Source organism: Apium graveolens, chromosome 1 (genome assembly GCF_009905375.1).
Source record: "Apium graveolens cultivar Ventura chromosome 1, ASM990537v1, whole genome shotgun sequence".
Lineage (NCBI taxonomy): Eukaryota > Viridiplantae > Streptophyta > Magnoliopsida > Apiales > Apiaceae > Apium > Apium graveolens.
Genome location: NC_133647.1, coordinates 34,692,654 through 34,709,323, shown reverse-complemented (window position 1 = coordinate 34,709,323; position 16,670 = coordinate 34,692,654). Strand labels below are relative to the sequence as shown.

The window sequence follows — 16,670 nt, the reverse complement described above, 5'->3', positions numbered from 1 at the left end:
AGGACTTCCAAGATTTTGAAAAGTATATATGTATATATACTGAATATTTTGCGACTTCATCGCATTAAGATATCAAACTTGGTTTATTTCTTTTGACCAAGACTTTCATGAGTACTATGAGAAGGCTCATATATTGTTAATCATTATACATATTATTTTGGTGGGCTTGCTGCTCACCCTTGCTTTCTTCTTTCATCACACAACAATAGATAGAAAAGATGAACAGGACCAAGCTCCCGATTCGCAAGCGGTTAGAAAACGTTCTGCAGTCTTCTGGAAACATTGATGTCGCCGTAGCTGAGGTAGGAGCTACCAATAGGATAGGTTTTCAACTATTGATGAACCAGACTTATGTATAATATGAATTGTAATAATGGCAAGGAATATGTAAATTTATTCAGAACCCTTTTAAGGTGTAACGGTTTATAATTGTGGAATATAAGAACTTGTGTTTTTTTTAGTATTCATCTCTGAGACTATAACTTGTGGTGTGTGTGTTTATTGTGGGGTCACAGTACAGAGTAGTTAATTGTTTATTAAGATTGGGTGTTAATAAGGGAAATGGAACTCGTGACAACCCGGATCCCCGACCCCGGATTTGGGGGTGTTACAGTTGCTCCAGTCGTGACTCTATAGGTAGTCCTATAGGCCCATAGTATTGGGAGTGTTTCATGCACCCAGTTATTCCTCGACTTCTCGATCCTCTTCTTTAGTCCATCCAGGATTATTTGATTAGCCACTTCCGCTTGCCCATTGGCTTGCGGGTGAGCCACAGAGGTGAATCATAACTCAATTTCATTCTCCTCATAATACTTCTTGAATTCCTCATTGTTGAATTGTGGTCCATTGTCAGTGACTAGGATGCGGGGAATTCCATACCGGCACATGATATTTTCCCACAGGAATTGTGCAACCTGCTTAGTTATGATTTTGGCCAAAGGCTTGGCTTCAATCCACTTAGTAAAATAATCAATGGCTACAATCAGGAACTTCCTTTGTGTCGTGGCCATGGGGAAAGGCCCCAGTATATCCATTCCCCACATAGCAAAGGGGATGGGCGAGTTGATGGAGGTCAGCATCTCGGGGGGTTGTCTAACGACAGGTGCATGGTTCTGACAGCGGTCACACTTTTTTACATATTCTTTGGCATCAGCCATCATTTCTAGCCAATAGAAGCCTAAACGGGTTATCTTATGAGCTAGGGCCCTACCCCCCAAGTGTTGCCCACAGATACCTTCATGCACTTCTTCAAGAGCCAAGCGTGCCTCATCGGGCCTTAGACATCTTAGGTAAGGAACTACATAAGATCTTTTATACAAAATCTCATCTATCAAGGAGTATCTTAATGCTCGAACAACCAACTTCCGTGCTTCAGTAGCATCATTAGGCAACCAACCGGTTTGAATATGAGTCTTAATAGGTATATCCATGACATCCTCAAACCTATAGGAGCTACAAGCTTAACATCAATGCTCCGTGTCTTCAGAACGCGGAAGTATACACTTCCTAAACTTTCCTCTATCTCGGATGAAGCAAACTTTGATAAGGCATCTGCCTTAGCATTTTCCTCCCTTAGAATGTGCTCAACATGGCATTCATCGAATGGGGTCAACACAACCCTTACTAGGCGGACATATTTAGCCATCGTATCATCCCTTGCCTCAAACTCTCCCTTCATCTGGGATATAACCAACTTCGAGTCTCCAAAGACCTTCAAGTTCTTGACTCTCAGTGTCCCTTCTAGGCCGAGGCCAACTATCAGAGCTTCATATTCTGCCTCATTGTTTGTGGTCGGGAAGTCTAACTTCATGGCATACTCAATCAAGAACCCATCAGGGCTTTGTAACCAAACCTACTCCACTTGAATTTGTTTTTGATGCTCCGTCAAAATAGAGAACCCAATATTCTTTCTCCTTATCATCCTGTTCCTTGTCCCCCTTATCAACTTCCTTGTCTTGAGGTATGGTATCCTCCTGCCACCCGACTTCTTGGTTGGGTATGGTACATTCCACCACGAAGTCAGCCAATGATTGGGCTTTTATTATCGTTCATGGCTTATACTTGATATCGAATTCTCCCAGCTCTATTGCCCACTTGATCAACCTCCCACTAGCCTTGGGACTATGAATGATATTTCTCAGGGGTTGATTTGCTAGCACCTCAATCTTATGAGCCTGGAAGTAAGGACGCAACTTTCTCGAAGACATTACCGAGGCTAAAGCAAACTTCTCAATGGTTAAATAATTCAACTCAGCTTCATGAAGAATTTTACTAACATAGTACACGGGTTTCCGGATTTTTAGTTCCTCCTTAACCAATACAGCGTTCAAGGCACTCTCTTAAACGGCCAAGTATAAGTGTAAAACTTCATTCGAAGCTGGCTTTGCCAGCAACGGGGCCTGAGCCATATATTTCTTTAATTCCTCGAATGTCTTCTGGCTTTCTTCACTCCATATAAAATCCTTAACTTTCTTTAAAGACTTGAAGAACGACAAACACTTGTCTCCAGACTTTGAGATGAATCGTCCCAATGCAGCAACCCTTCTAGTGAGATTTTGAACATCTTTGATAGATTTTGGGGGCTCCATGTCCAGGATAGCCCTTACTTTATCGGGATTGGCCTCGATTCCTCTCTTGGAGACCATCAATCCCAAAAACTTTCCAGATCCTACTCCGAAAGCACACTTTGTAGGATTTAACATCATCTTGTGGTATCTCAGGACCTCAAAAGCTTCCCTCAAATGGGTTATATGGTCAGTCTTCACTAGAATTTTGACTAACATATCATCAACATAAACTTCCATGGTCTTGCCAATAAGATCCTTAAAAATTTTATTTACCAACCTTTGATAGGTGGCTCCTGCATTCTTGAGACCAAATGTTATAACAAGATAACAATAAACACCAAAGTCAGCGATGAATGATACCTTTGGGATTTTATCCTTGTGCATCTTGATCTGATTATATCCACTAAATCCATCCATGAAGCTCAACATCTCATGTCCAACAGTGGCATCTATTAAAGTATCTACCCTTGGCAACGGGAAACAGTCCTTAGGGCATGCGTCATTCAGATCAGTGAAGTCCACACACATCCTCCACTTTCCATTGGCCTTCTTCACCATTACAGGGTTTTCTAACCATTCTGGAAATTGTATCTCCTCAATGAAACCAGCCTCTAAGAGCTTTTCTACTTCCTGTTTTATAGCTTCTTGCTTCTCTGGGGAAAAACTTCTTTTCTTTTTCTTCACCGTCTTCCGACTCGGATCCACATTCAGCTTGTGAGTAATTAGTTCCGGGTCTATGCCTGGCATATCAGCTGCCGACCATGCAAACACATCACTATTTTCTTGCGAAAATTTCACTAACTTCCCTCTAAGGGGCTCCTCTAGTGTGGCTCCAACAAAAGTAACTTTCTCAGGATCCTCAGGAGCTAAAGGAGTCGAAACCAAGTATTCAGTTGGCTTTCCTCTTTTCTCATCATTCTCTCGAATATCCATATCTTCAATAGGCAGAACTTGCCCCCCAACTCCATCTGCCCTCAAAGAGGCTACATAACAACTTCTAGCATTTTTTTATCTCCTCTCTCTTCTCCAATCCCATTCTGGGTGGGAAACTTCGTAACTGAATGGTAGGAAGAAGGGACTTCCTTGAAGGTATGTATCAATGTTCTCCCCATGATAGCATTATAAGTTGAACTAGCTTTTACTACCACAAAGTCCAACATCTGTGTTGCTTTCCTTGGTTCATGTCCTATGGTTGTTGGAAACTTGATTATCCCTTCCACGGGGCACTCCACTCACGCAAATCCATATATCGGCATGTCGGTTGGGGTCAATTGGGAGTCATTATATCCCATCCTTAAAAAGGTGTCATGGAGCAAGATATCCACTGAAGCACCATTATCCACAATGACCCTCTTAACCGGGCTATTTCCTATTATAGGTGTTATGACCAACGGGTCGTCATGAGGAAATTTCACACCCTCTAGGTCAGAATCATCAAAAGCCATTGTTACTCCTGTCCTGGCCCTCTTCGGGGCTTCTCCAACAATATGCATAACCTCCCTGGCATAAGCTTTCCTGGATTTCTTGGATAATCCAGCAGCAGTCGGTCCTCCAAAAATCATGTTTATCACAGGTCCTCGGGGGCGTGGTCCTCCAAAGATTGTATTCATCACCGGTCCCCTAGGTTGGGAATTCCGCCCCTGATCGTCTCGGTCCCTCCTACGATTTTCAAAGTTCTTTCTCCTATTGTAATTCCTATCTCTTCCTTCCCCAGTGTACTTGTTCAATCTTCCTTTCCGAATGAGGAACTCTATTTCATCTTTCAGTTGCCTACACTCATCGGTGTCATAACCAACATCTTTGTGAAATCTACAATATTTGCTCTTGTCTAGCTTGGCTGGATCTGCCTTCAAGGGTTTAGGCCAACGAATATCTTGGTCTTTCTCGATTTCCATTGGCTTCTAGGAGCAACTTAGCGTATTCTGTGAATTTTTGTCCAGGTCCTCCCTTCTTAGGGGTTGAATTAGGGTTTTGCTCATTTCTAGGATATTTGTCCTTAGCGATATACTCCAGATCATTTTTCCGCTTCTTTCCTCCAGCGGGCTCGTTGCTCACTACGGTCTTCCTCATGCTCTCTTCCACCTTGATGTACTTCCCGGCCCTATCTTGGAGCTGCAACATGCTCTCAAGGGGGATCTTGGCCAAGGACATCTTAAAGAACTCATCCCTGGTTCCCTGTTATAGTGCTATCATGGCTACCTTATCATCAAGGTCCGGGACTTTTAAAGCTTCCTTCGTGAAATGATTCAGATAGTCTCTCAAGGATTCCTTTGCTCCCTGCACAATGCTCATGATGGATGCTAAACTTTTCTCATGCAATCTCCCACTGATGAACTGCTTAATAAAAGCCTGACTTAATTCTCTGAAGGACCCGATAGAGTTCGGGGGCAGATGACTATACCATCTTTGAGTCATACCCGACAGGGTTTGAGGAAAGGCCCGACACTTAATAGCGTCGTTCATGGGCTGCAATAATAGTGTATTGGAGAATGTCCTGACATGATTAGCGGGATCTCCCGTGCCATCATAAGCTTTGATAGTGGGAATCTTGAACTTCCTTGAGATGTGGGCATTCATTATCTCTTCAGTGAATAGTGGAGTAGGATCATCAGGATCTCCAAAGGGAAGAAGATTGCTTGGATCAGCTCTTGGGACTATAGCCCTTCTTCGTGTCGGGCCAACCAGGTCTATAATTGGGGGATGATTTCTCCCCCTAGGTGGTAATGGGGGCCTGGGAACCTGGTGCGCCTCTAAGTCACGCTTCAGCCTTTAAATCTCAGCCTCATGGGCCTTGATTCTCTCTTGCACTTCTTGGGGATTCACCCATCGGGTGCTCCTAGGGCGTTGGTTACCATCAGCCATCGGCTCTTTGCCAGCACGTCTCCTTCTTGGGGCCACTTCGTCATCCGAAGATTCAGAATCTCTCTCAGTATAAGGACCAGAAAATTCCTGGTCCTCCGGGATAGGAGCCAAACCTTGTATGTAGGGGGTGCTTGCCCCCGCGCTTCACTCCGTCCAGCATGTCCACTTCCTCCAACCTCGGGATAAAGGGGCATCCCATAAGGGGGGTTAGTTGTTACAACAGTTGAATATTCGTACCCAATGGGTCGAGAATTCACAGGTGTATATAGTTGTTGAAGTTGGGAATTCGTACCTTGAGGAGCCGTGAGAATCGTCCCTTGAGGTTGAGGTTCAGTTGCCCCTACTTGGGCTCCTCCCTGGGTGACGACATAGGTTGAATGCGGAGGCACCTCCACGGTTGACGAAATCATTTGGGTTGTCCCCGCGGGTGTCCCTCCTTCAAGGAAGCTGCTTGTTCTCCGTATTCTCGCCATGGTTTTTGTTGTGCTATTCCCACAGACGGCGCCAAATATTATGGATCAAAAACTAAGGTATAATAATTATTGTGTTTATTACTACGGAACGTGAGCTTCAAGGCTCGATTTGACTGCTCTTGTATTTCGTGACTCAATCTTCCGTAACGAGATGCCTACGTACCTTACTGATTGCTAAGGATCAAGTCCAAAAACGTAGTTCTAATTTGTGGTGTGAGGCCCCTTATATAGATGTTGGGAGTCCTTGAATTGGACTTGGGTTAGGAGACTTGGTGGTCAAGTCTCGGAATTAGAATGGAATTTGGAGTCCTAAGAAGTAGGAAGCTGATTCCTTATCCCACCAGGTTCCTTGAAGGTCAATCTACAAGGATTTATTTCGCCACTAAGACTCATCTTATCAGCTGGCTTATCCCGTATTAATTAATTACGAAATTAATTAATATTCAGGGTTTTGCGCCTTCTCAAATAGGCCTAGATGTTGGCCCAATTCTGATATTATTAATGCAACATTAATTACATACCCAGGCCTTATTTTCTTCCCTATCAGTTCCCCTAAGTATTCACCAAATATTTTAATATTGAGGTTCATATTTTATTATATAAGTGAATTTTCAAATCAGAGTCTAACCAAAAGTTTTCCTTTAGTTTAGAGCTTATTAGTTATAGTTTATATGTACAATATATATATATATATATAATTACACGAAATTTTGAGTTTGGTTGATATTATTCCGTTAACTTTCTTAATTTCCCCTACTTAATGATTTCGTTATTTTACCCGATTACCCTAATTTAACTATTATAAAAATTAATCAACTTTTTAAAGTTAAACACGTTATCTTTTTTATTTTATTCAATTAAAACACATTGTTTTTCAAAATATTATGGACAATTCTAGATATCTATCTATCTATATTATTCTATCAACCGAAACATTATAAATTTTGATTTTCAGTTTTGATTTGATTTTCAAACATTGATTATTTAATATTATTATAACATTACTATTTTCAACCAATAAAAATTACATTTTCAACTAAAATCGGAACATTGAAAGTTTTGGTTTACAGTCTTCGGTTTGGTTTTCAACCATTTATTAATTGTTTATTATTATTAATAACTAGTTAATTACCTTTTTCAACTAAATATCAATTAACTTTAATTAAAAAAATATTACCATTTTAACTAAAATATATCATTCTTCAAAAATATGCATGCAAGTATATTTACCTTTTTCAGCTAAAACACATTACCATATATATTTTTTCTAGTCAATCCCCCATTATTTTCAAAAAAAAAACATTCACCGTTTTACTTAATAAAAATAATAAAATAAGTATTAATAACCAACAAATTATATCTTCAACCTAAACGCACTAATAATACGATTCAAATCAATGATGTAATATTAAAATTTTCAACTCAAGCAAATTAAGAAATCATATAATATTAAAGAAATTCGTATATCACACGGGTTTTAAACTAGTATATATAATATTTATTCGTTGTATTTTTCATATAATGTCTAGCCTAAGAAAATACTTTGGTAGAATTTTTACTTTGTTTATTTCATATTCTGTAATATAGTTAACTTATTTAAGAATTAAATTTTTATCATTTTATTTTTGTAATTATTATGTTAAATTTTTCATGCCCTCCTTATAGATGTTTCATGCTCTGATACAATAGTTGTATTTTCATACAGTTTATCAACGATCATGTAGATCCTGAAAAAAATAGAAATAACACGGACCAATTAAGGAAGTATCTTGTCTCCATTATTCAAGTAAATGATCATTACGTTTGTACATACTACCAACCTACCCGATAAATACTACACCATATTTGACCTGTAGCAACACCAAAAAAAAGTGTTATAATGACCAAAAAGTGTTACCTAAGAAAAAAAAACGGGCTATGGTTATATTTTTTAGAAAATTTGGGGGTGTTGGATTTGCCCCTGCTACAATAGGTGTCTAAGGTTACACTTTTTAAAATTTTGGTAACACCTCTCAATGTGTTACAGTAGAGTACCTATAATTACACTTTCTATTTCTATGGTAACAAGTTGAAGGTGTAACCGCGGTTCTGTTGCAACACACCTTACCCTTTAGTAACACCAAAAATATGTTGGAATAGACTCTTTTTAACACCATATTTGCTATTGTAATACTCAATTCAATCTTTTGGTAACATTTTTATATCTTATTTTAACATTCTTTTTAAAAGAGAAAGAATTTACACGAGTCACTTCTCAAAATTTTCTTAGAACAGGCTCTAAGAAAAACAAAGAGAAAAAACAAAAAACAAAAATAAATTACATCAAAAATCAAACCTAACTTAAAATAAGAAAGGCAAAGCTAAAAGACTTAAACCAAAAAGCCCACTGACAATCTAAAAACAAGCACCATCCCACCGTCTCCAAAAAAGAGAGCCCAAAGACAGCCCACCAGTCCACTCGAACCCAGCACTCGGAAATAAACCCTTACAACAGCATAAATCAAGCAAAAATGAAGCAAAAACCGTATCAGCCCCTGTAAACAAACATTTAAACAAAATCAGTATTGCAGGGAGGTTGAAAAACCAAGTGCATCAGCAAAACAAGATAAAAAAAAATAATTCACTCAACTAATACAACTTATAATGATTATGGAGCCGTTAACTTGACTAATTACATCATTTTCAGTTGAGTTAATTAATACAAAAATAAAAATAGGTCGTGCACGACAACTGTATCTTCATATGCTATTGTGTTCCTTCTTGAATTTAGTTGTAAATACAGTAACCCTTAGAAAACACCTTGATGACTACCAAAGCACCCCCTACGGCATTTGATAATTGTTAAACATCACAGAAAATGAGCAAATACAGAACCTGTAAGCAATACCAGGTTTATATCAGCTATCGCACAACAAAGGCGGGGAGCAACATAAACATTAACTTTTGATCAATCATAATAATTTTAGTGTGTTACTTTGACGAATTACAATGCAACGGAATGCATTTGCCAGTTTAGCACACTAGTGTCATAGTACGGGATACTGCTAAAAAATTATGTCTTAAAACCTCGTATATTTTGAGAAGAGAATTCAACACTATATTGAAATAATAAAGCTACTATCTTCTTCTCAATTAGAAAATAATATAAGAGAACAATCTTGCACTACGCCATAAGTGGGCTACTGTAATGCAAGTGTTACAAGCAGTGTTACATTAGCTAAGAAATTTTTGTCCTATTGTAACACCTCAAAATTAGTTTTACAATACCTATAAAATAGTGTTACAGAGAAATGGCGTTGTTGCACCACATATAACACCAGCACCTAGTGTTACAATAGTTATTTTTTTAACTTTTAAAAATATTTAAGTAAAATGTTATTATAAATTAGTATTAAAATTATATTTTGGATTATTAATATATCAAGAATGTAATATATATTATTATAAAATTTATAAAATTTATTGTACATAAATATAAGTCACTTTTTTAGTTTTTTATTTAATAAAATAATAAAAAAAAATTAAAAAAAATAAAATTATACACGTTTTAGTGAAAAATGGGCGGTATATTTCCCTCATAAACGAAAATGACCCGTACTTTAGTGAAAAATAGGCTGCATATTCCTCCTGTTTGCCTCTTTTCCTCTTCCCCTTACCCCTTTCTTCTCACCAGGACCCGACCCTGTCTCTCATGTCATCTCTCTATTTTCCCTCTCCTCTCCCCCTAACCTCACTCCGGACACACCCTCCCTCCCAGACGCACTTCTCTCATCTTCTATATCTCTCAATTACATATAAATCGAGAAACCCTAATTTTCTCTATAAGTTGTGCATATCAGGTATACAGGATGCCCTAATTTTAGCTCTACAAGCTGTAATCTATACACGAATCAATCGAGTCCTCAACACATATTGAGTCCTAAATTGTAAGTATTTTTCAGTTCTTTTTCACTTCTTTGAAAAAATTAATCGAAGAGTTTATACTCGGGTGGTTTCTGGTCATTAGAAGAGTTTGTGGACAGAGCATATTTGGGATTTTTAATCGAAGGTGTGTGGAGGACTCAAGTCAGGACTCAAGGTTGGAAAGTACAGCACCTTCTTCCTTGCTTCACCAGATGGTTGGGGAAAGTCCAGGTTTTATATGGGAGATTGATAATTTTTAGGTTTTATTATGCCATCTATGTGATTGAATGTATTTTTTATGTATTTTTCTAGTGCTTCCAAGTGATGATAATCTTTGGTGATTGCAGATTCTGGTTGTGCACAATACTCACGAGGAAGATTACTTCTTAAAGGCCATTCTTGCACATTTTGAGTCCTGAGTATGTACAAAAAAACTAGAAAGGATAGAGGATGCTATTCACGTAGCAGAGAAGATGAAAGAATTAGGCCTTTTGACTGATTTGTTGAGTTATAATCACGTTCTTGGGTTGTATGCATCAGATGGGAGATTCAAGGAAGCAATAAAAACTTTTAGGGAAATGTTGAAATCTGGTGTTTAACCTGATGATTCTACATTAAGATCAATTGTCGTAGAGCCGTAGAGGTAAGTTGTCAAATGCCTGGTTGTATGCTTGATTACAATCTCAAAGGATGCCAATTACGTTCATTCTTGTATAGTATATGGTTGTTGATAAAACTTGACGCCACATTTAATATGTTTGAGTGGTTAAAGTATGTAGAATATATGAAACTTGGTCTGCTGGAGATAGATCATTTTAGTGATATTGGAATTGTCCATGAATTATACATTTAGTTTTTTTATTATTAATATATTTCCAGGTCATGGATAGTTTGTGCCTCTGTTATTGGTCCCGTTTTATATCCTTTATCGTTTTATTAATTTTTTTTATGCAAGTTATAACTTATGGGATTATATATGCAGGTGCTAAATATACCCTCACTCCTTTGACGCTTCCTGTACTAAAAACAAATCATGATTAGGGACTTTGTAAGTTTGAACATTTCCAATTATCACTAGTTTTATGCAACACCGGTTGCAGTTGTCATAAGAGTGAGTTAAAATTTTAGTTGTATATTAGAGTATAATATCAAGGATGCATGGAATACTCTTCTCTACATATTATCATATCCTCTAATTCAAGATTCCAGAGATGATGATTGATCCCCATACTGGTTCTCACTCTATTTCATCTTCAGAGCGTTTAATGTCATGGTATTCTTTGTTTCAACAAGGTATATGCTCATTGGCTATGACAGGTAATCCTGAGAAAGTTCACTTGTTTCTTTAGGATTCTATTACAATTATATAATCAAAAAGTTCCTTACTTCTATATTTCTTTTTATATGTTTAGGCAAGTTAATGTAAATGTTCTGTTCTGAACAATATCAGGACTCAGGATTCAGGACTAAGTACTGAAAGTACAAGATTTGGTGATTTTAAAAAAAAAAATTGTTCCATCATACTTTTGTACCAAATGGAATTAATTCTCCGCGGTTCAGTCATTGATCTCCATGTGTTATTTCAGGCGTGTCTCTTGTGACTTCATTTATGCGTGCGTGAAGTGGAGTGGTTGGAATATTTAAAGCTTAGTTTTTTTAATCTCTTCAGTTGTTTTATATATTTACAGATGCATTTAATTTTTTATTGCGAGTAGGCCAAATTGTTAGTTACTGACTTATTGTTCATCTTTTTCTCTCTCACATCCTTAACTTATTGTGTCAGTTAGGTTGATTTGTTGTTATCCATTAAGTGTATTTCTTTTGTGTCGATATGAGATGGTTGCAACAATTTTAGGTACTCCACAAATCAGAAGTCACATTTTGCCCATCATTCACAATAAGAAGTCACAGCAAAACTTCATATGTGTTGATGTCCACAAATCATCTTTAAAACCTATATTCGAATGTTTCTGAGCTTCAAAAGCCCCGTGTAAATGCCTTTAATGGTTCTCTCGCCTCATTTTAGTGAAGAGAATATTTTAAACTATTACTGTAGTCTGTACCACAAAAAAAAAATTATTTAACTTCTCATTTTCAAAAATATTTTTATATAAAAGAGTACCTACAAGTTGGTATTTCTCAGGTACATGGCAGACATGTGGTAAAAGAACAGAGTGTATGGCATAAAATTGATAAGGGAACACCAGCGGAATATGCCGCCACAGTATTTATCAACCCTTTGTCAGCACTAAAAATGCTTGAGGACTTTGTGGATCTAAATCAAGGTGATTATAGTGTTGACATTATCATTATTTGTTTTGGTGTACTTTTGCTTGATAAGTTGTGTTGCTCAAACAGGGGACGCAATTGTGCAGAACGGGGCTACAAGCATGGTTGGTCAGTGCATCATTCAACTTGCTCGAACTCATGGAACATTTCCTTCATGAGAGTAAATGACCTGAAGGAAGAGGTATATAGATTGCATATGTGCTTAGATGAGAGAAATGGGAAGTTTCAAGAAGCAGCCTCTACAGTAGAGAAGGTATAATACTTGAATTTATCACAAACTATTTTTTACAGTTCTTGATACCCAAGTGGATTTAGACTTCTTGATTGCTTCATATATTTTGTTACTTGTTTTTCAAGTTAAATTCTCCATTTTCTTGATCTAGTACTTTAAATTCTAATTAGGTAATTATTGTGGAAACTGTGTTTTCTTCTGTCAGAGTATTAGATCTCTTAAAGCTTCCATGGTTAAACAGATTTGATTATTCACCTTTGTCTGAAACTAACCAGATTTGGACTGTTACTTGACGTTTGCTGCTTTTATTTTGCTTGCAATTGATTGTTTTGCTTCTATTTCTGCAACAGTAAATTGATTTGATTAAGCAAACAAGGTGAGGCATATAAATGGCTCATTAGTATCAGGTATTTTATACCCTTCCTGACCAAGAAAAAAATATCAGGTATTTTATACCCTTTATCTTCCTGATCTTACATACATTGCACTTACATGCGGAATCACTGGAATTTATTTAGTTGTCAAGTTTCATAACTATATTTGAATCCCACGTATCTATACTTTACAATCTTGAATTGGCATGTCAACCTTCTACTTATTCGGCTTGCACGTATAAATTTTAAAACCGTCAATTTTCATTCTTTCCTTTGCTATTTATGTGCCTTTTTCTCATTCGTATTCCCATGTGCAGATTGAGGAACAAGGTCAAGAATGGCACACTATCACGTGTTTTTAGCATAGTCACTTTTTGAGGTTTACGCTGCAGTCACCAAGCTTTGATAATGAATTTTACTAATCTGCTGATTCAACTATTTTGAGTTGCAGTTGTAATTTTACTGATCAATCAAATTATTGTAATTTTAGTTGGTTTTTGTAATATTTTGGATACGTATTGGAGATTTTATTTTGGTATTAGGATTGTTGTATTCACATAGCATGTATATTACAATTTTTAATATTAGGTGTTGTATTTTCCTATTCTACTATAAAGTATATTTAGATATAGTGTGGAATTTTAAAATTTAATGTTGGTTAATTACAATAAATTTATGTTACAATAGATATAATATTTTGTTAAAGTAGGGTACAGGGGGGCCCATGTGAGGCCCACTTATGCAATCTTGATCAAGCTATTGTATCACTCATTCTATGTTATATTTGGGTCTGTTAGTATTCCAGTAGATGCCTATTGTAACGTTTTCCTCTCTGTTACAAAAGATCGGTGAAGTATTACATTAGGATGTCTATTGTAGTGCTCGTATACGTAACACCCCCTAGTGTTACAATAGGCCTATTGTAATGCTTTTGGGGCCTATTGTAACACCATTTAGGCATTACAATAGCCCACTTATGGCGTAGTGTTGGGAAGGGCTGCAGACAAATAAAATATGATACATATATTAAATTTCATGTTAAAAATACTTGCACCTATTTGTAAACACCACTCAAGTAATCAGATGTGGTACTTAATTTAATTAATTAAGATTGCAGTCAGAATTGCCATATCAGAATCAGACTGGTGGAGTAGAAAGCTAGAGTTAGTGATGGTGCCAATATGATAAAAACATAATTCTCGTGTCATTTGTGCAAGTAAACACAGAAAATATACATGCCTGACAAGCAGGAGCGCGTTCCTCTGCAAGGCGCCACAAAGTAGCTCATTTCTTGCTAGATTTTGACCAGAATAACCCACTCTTTCTAGTAGTATGGTTCTCTGATGGAGATTTAGTCCCCTTTGACCCAAATGAGAAACGTCTCTTAAAGAATGGTTTACCAAAAGAACTCTTCATACTTGAAAATGTTAATTCCTGTGACTTGCACTCTGTCTAATTGCACCATGTACAAGCAATAAAAACAAAATAAAAAAATGAGACCAGGAGACTGGATGGACAGTGATCAAAATGCGTGTAGATTCTGAATAATCGAAGAATTCTGTTATCCTTGAAAACAAACATCGCCTAAAAGTTTTAATTAGTCAAATTAATTCTAAATCATAAAACTTCAGTGATTAACTTTAAAGTCGAAGTGGATCTGATTTAGAGATAACAGAGAGATTAATATACATATAATTTATTAACATTGGTACAATATAAGACATATACCAGTTCTTCTCGTTTAACTAAGACCCTTTACAGGTTTACTTGGATATTTTCGGGATGTATCGTGGATCCATTCCACTACACGTAGTTGCTATCTTCTAGAGATTGGTTTCTCTTTGCATCTCTACATCAATAAACATGCCATTAACATCACAAACAACTACACAAACGAACAAAACAACATTAAAAATGTTAAAAAACACACACACACACAGATATGGAATATAAAGATTTATGTACCTCCTATTCTGAAACCAGAATTTAATCTGTGTAGGCTCAATGTTTGACAAAATGGGGCATTCTCTAATGAGCTACTGATGCCTAACAGAACTGGGTTTGGGACACTCATGATAGAGACGCTCAAGAGCTTCAACCTACTCAGGTGTGTAACGGACATACTTTCCATTATTCATCACTCCCTTACCATCATTGCAGGACATACTTATCATCCTTCTTTCAAACTTCTCAAAATCCAATCTTTTTAATACCCAACTTCTTAAACTCCAATATTTATTATATTCAGTATAGTGATGCAAAAGTATATCTTAATAATGAGACCCTTGTGGCTTGCTGTAAGCAAGAATTACAAAGGGTTTAAAAGCTAGTTAGAAGTTGAGGTCACGGAACTGATTAGATAATAGATTCTTGTTTAAACTTGGGAGCTCATTTTATAGCTTTATTTAACTGCGACATCTTAGATAATAGATTCCAGTTCTTAACAAAAAGGTCTTTCATAATTGTTCTTTGCATTCTACCTTTATATCATCAATTGTCTGCATAGACAAGAACTAAATACATAATAAATTTGACCTTTTCTTTTGCTTTCTTTGTCATGTCAGAAGCCTCATTTTCTTTTTCTGCTACCTTCTGTTTTCCCTGTTCAGCTGTCTCATAATCCTTGTCCTTGGCATTCCCCACCATGTTAGACACTTGTTCTCCTTTCTCCGTTGCCAAATTCTTCGTTCCCTCTGCTTTTCAATAAGTGCTCTCCTTGGCCTTTTCAGGAGAACGGCCAACTTCATCAGCCTTCTCCCCCGCCATTCTCTTAGGCTCAGAGGTCGTGTCATATGCCTTATCCATACCCTGAGAGACCTCTACAACTGAATTCTTTATGTCTCCATCTTTATCATACCCATAATGTCATGCTTCTGGCAAATTACCCAAAAAAATACATTAAAGCAGTCAAATTTCATATATATATATGAAACAAATAGTAGTATTAACTCAACAAAGTTCAATTAAGTACAAGCCTTTAAAATTTACAATACATCAAAGTAAACAATTGAGTAAGTAAAACAAATCAATCTCTCTCTTTTACGCACACAAAAACTAGAACATTAATTCCGCAATTCGAAACAAATATAGGAATTAAAAGTGAAGAACAAAATTATTACATTTAAACAAAAATTAACAAAACGTTCACACTAAATCGATTGAACAATTTACGAACCTTAGGAAGATATGAAGCCAAGCGAGAGTGAACCTCAGATTCAGGAACAAGAGAGAAATTGAGAAACGCGTTAACAACAAACGCAATAAGCTTCATCCTCAACGCAATCGTCAACTAAATCGCTCGAAGAATCCAACAAACCCTAATTTACTAGAACTGTAATCTCTAAGCTCTAATCCGACTGAGAAACCTAATCACCTAACCCTAATCTCCAAGCCCCAAGCCATCAGAGGGTTCGAGAGAGAGTGAGTGTCAGCTGTGAGAGTATTTTTATTCATTCGGGCCCAAATTACTTATTTTATTTTATTATACTTTTGTAAAAATGAGTGGATCACATATATTCATTTGGGCCGCCCAAAATTTGGTGAAATATTCGCCAAAATTAGCCCGCTATTGTATCCCGCCTAAATATATTACACTGTTATGGTAACACTAATTAACATATCGCTAACAATTATTTATGTGTTATAATAGAAATTTCATTATATTTATGGTAACATTTAGTATTCATTATTGTAACACAAAAAAAAATTGTTACCCCAAATGAAATTTTAGTGACTTAAGGTAACAATTCTGTTTGTAACATCAAAAAAAGTGTTGTTACAGGTCAGATATGGTGTAGTGAAACATAGCATGTATGTTCCGTTTATCACATCTATACTATACTATATTATAATAGCCGGAATAGAGATAATTTGGTTCAATAATAATTCCCTAATTTATTACAAAAATAGATAAATAGTGTTATATATTTAATAAACTATTAAATTATTAAACTACTGCTACTACTAAATA

The 16,670-nt window shown here is 36.5% G+C and overlaps 2 long non-coding RNA genes across 10 annotated transcripts; one reads left to right on the top strand and one right to left on the bottom strand.

The window, feature by feature from the left end:
• Positions 1–8,126: 8,126 nt before the first annotated feature.
• On the bottom strand, positions 8,127–16,159 carry LOC141662808 (uncharacterized). 4 transcript variants are annotated; one of them, XR_012550927.1, is made up of 5 exons: positions 15,876–16,159; positions 14,666–15,573; positions 14,429–14,585; positions 13,940–14,152; positions 8,127–8,436 (listed from the first exon to the last, which is right to left on the bottom strand). It is a non-coding gene; the product is annotated as an uncharacterized LOC141662808 (long non-coding RNA). The 4 variants fall into 4 exon arrangements; XR_012550921.1 differs by having other exon boundaries at positions 14,429–14,549; XR_012550909.1 differs by having other exon boundaries at positions 14,429–15,573.
• Positions 9,503–13,329, top strand: LOC141662772 (uncharacterized). 6 transcript variants are annotated; one of them, XR_012550886.1, is made up of 7 exons: positions 9,503–9,828; positions 9,909–10,036; positions 10,153–10,448; positions 10,788–12,090; positions 12,164–12,347; positions 12,677–12,771; positions 13,018–13,329. It is a non-coding gene; the product is annotated as an uncharacterized LOC141662772 (long non-coding RNA). The 6 variants fall into 6 exon arrangements; XR_012550898.1 differs by having other exon boundaries at positions 9,909–10,065; XR_012550892.1 differs by having other exon boundaries at positions 9,503–10,036; positions 10,788–11,122; positions 11,949–12,090.
• Positions 16,160–16,670: the final 511 nt, after the last annotated feature.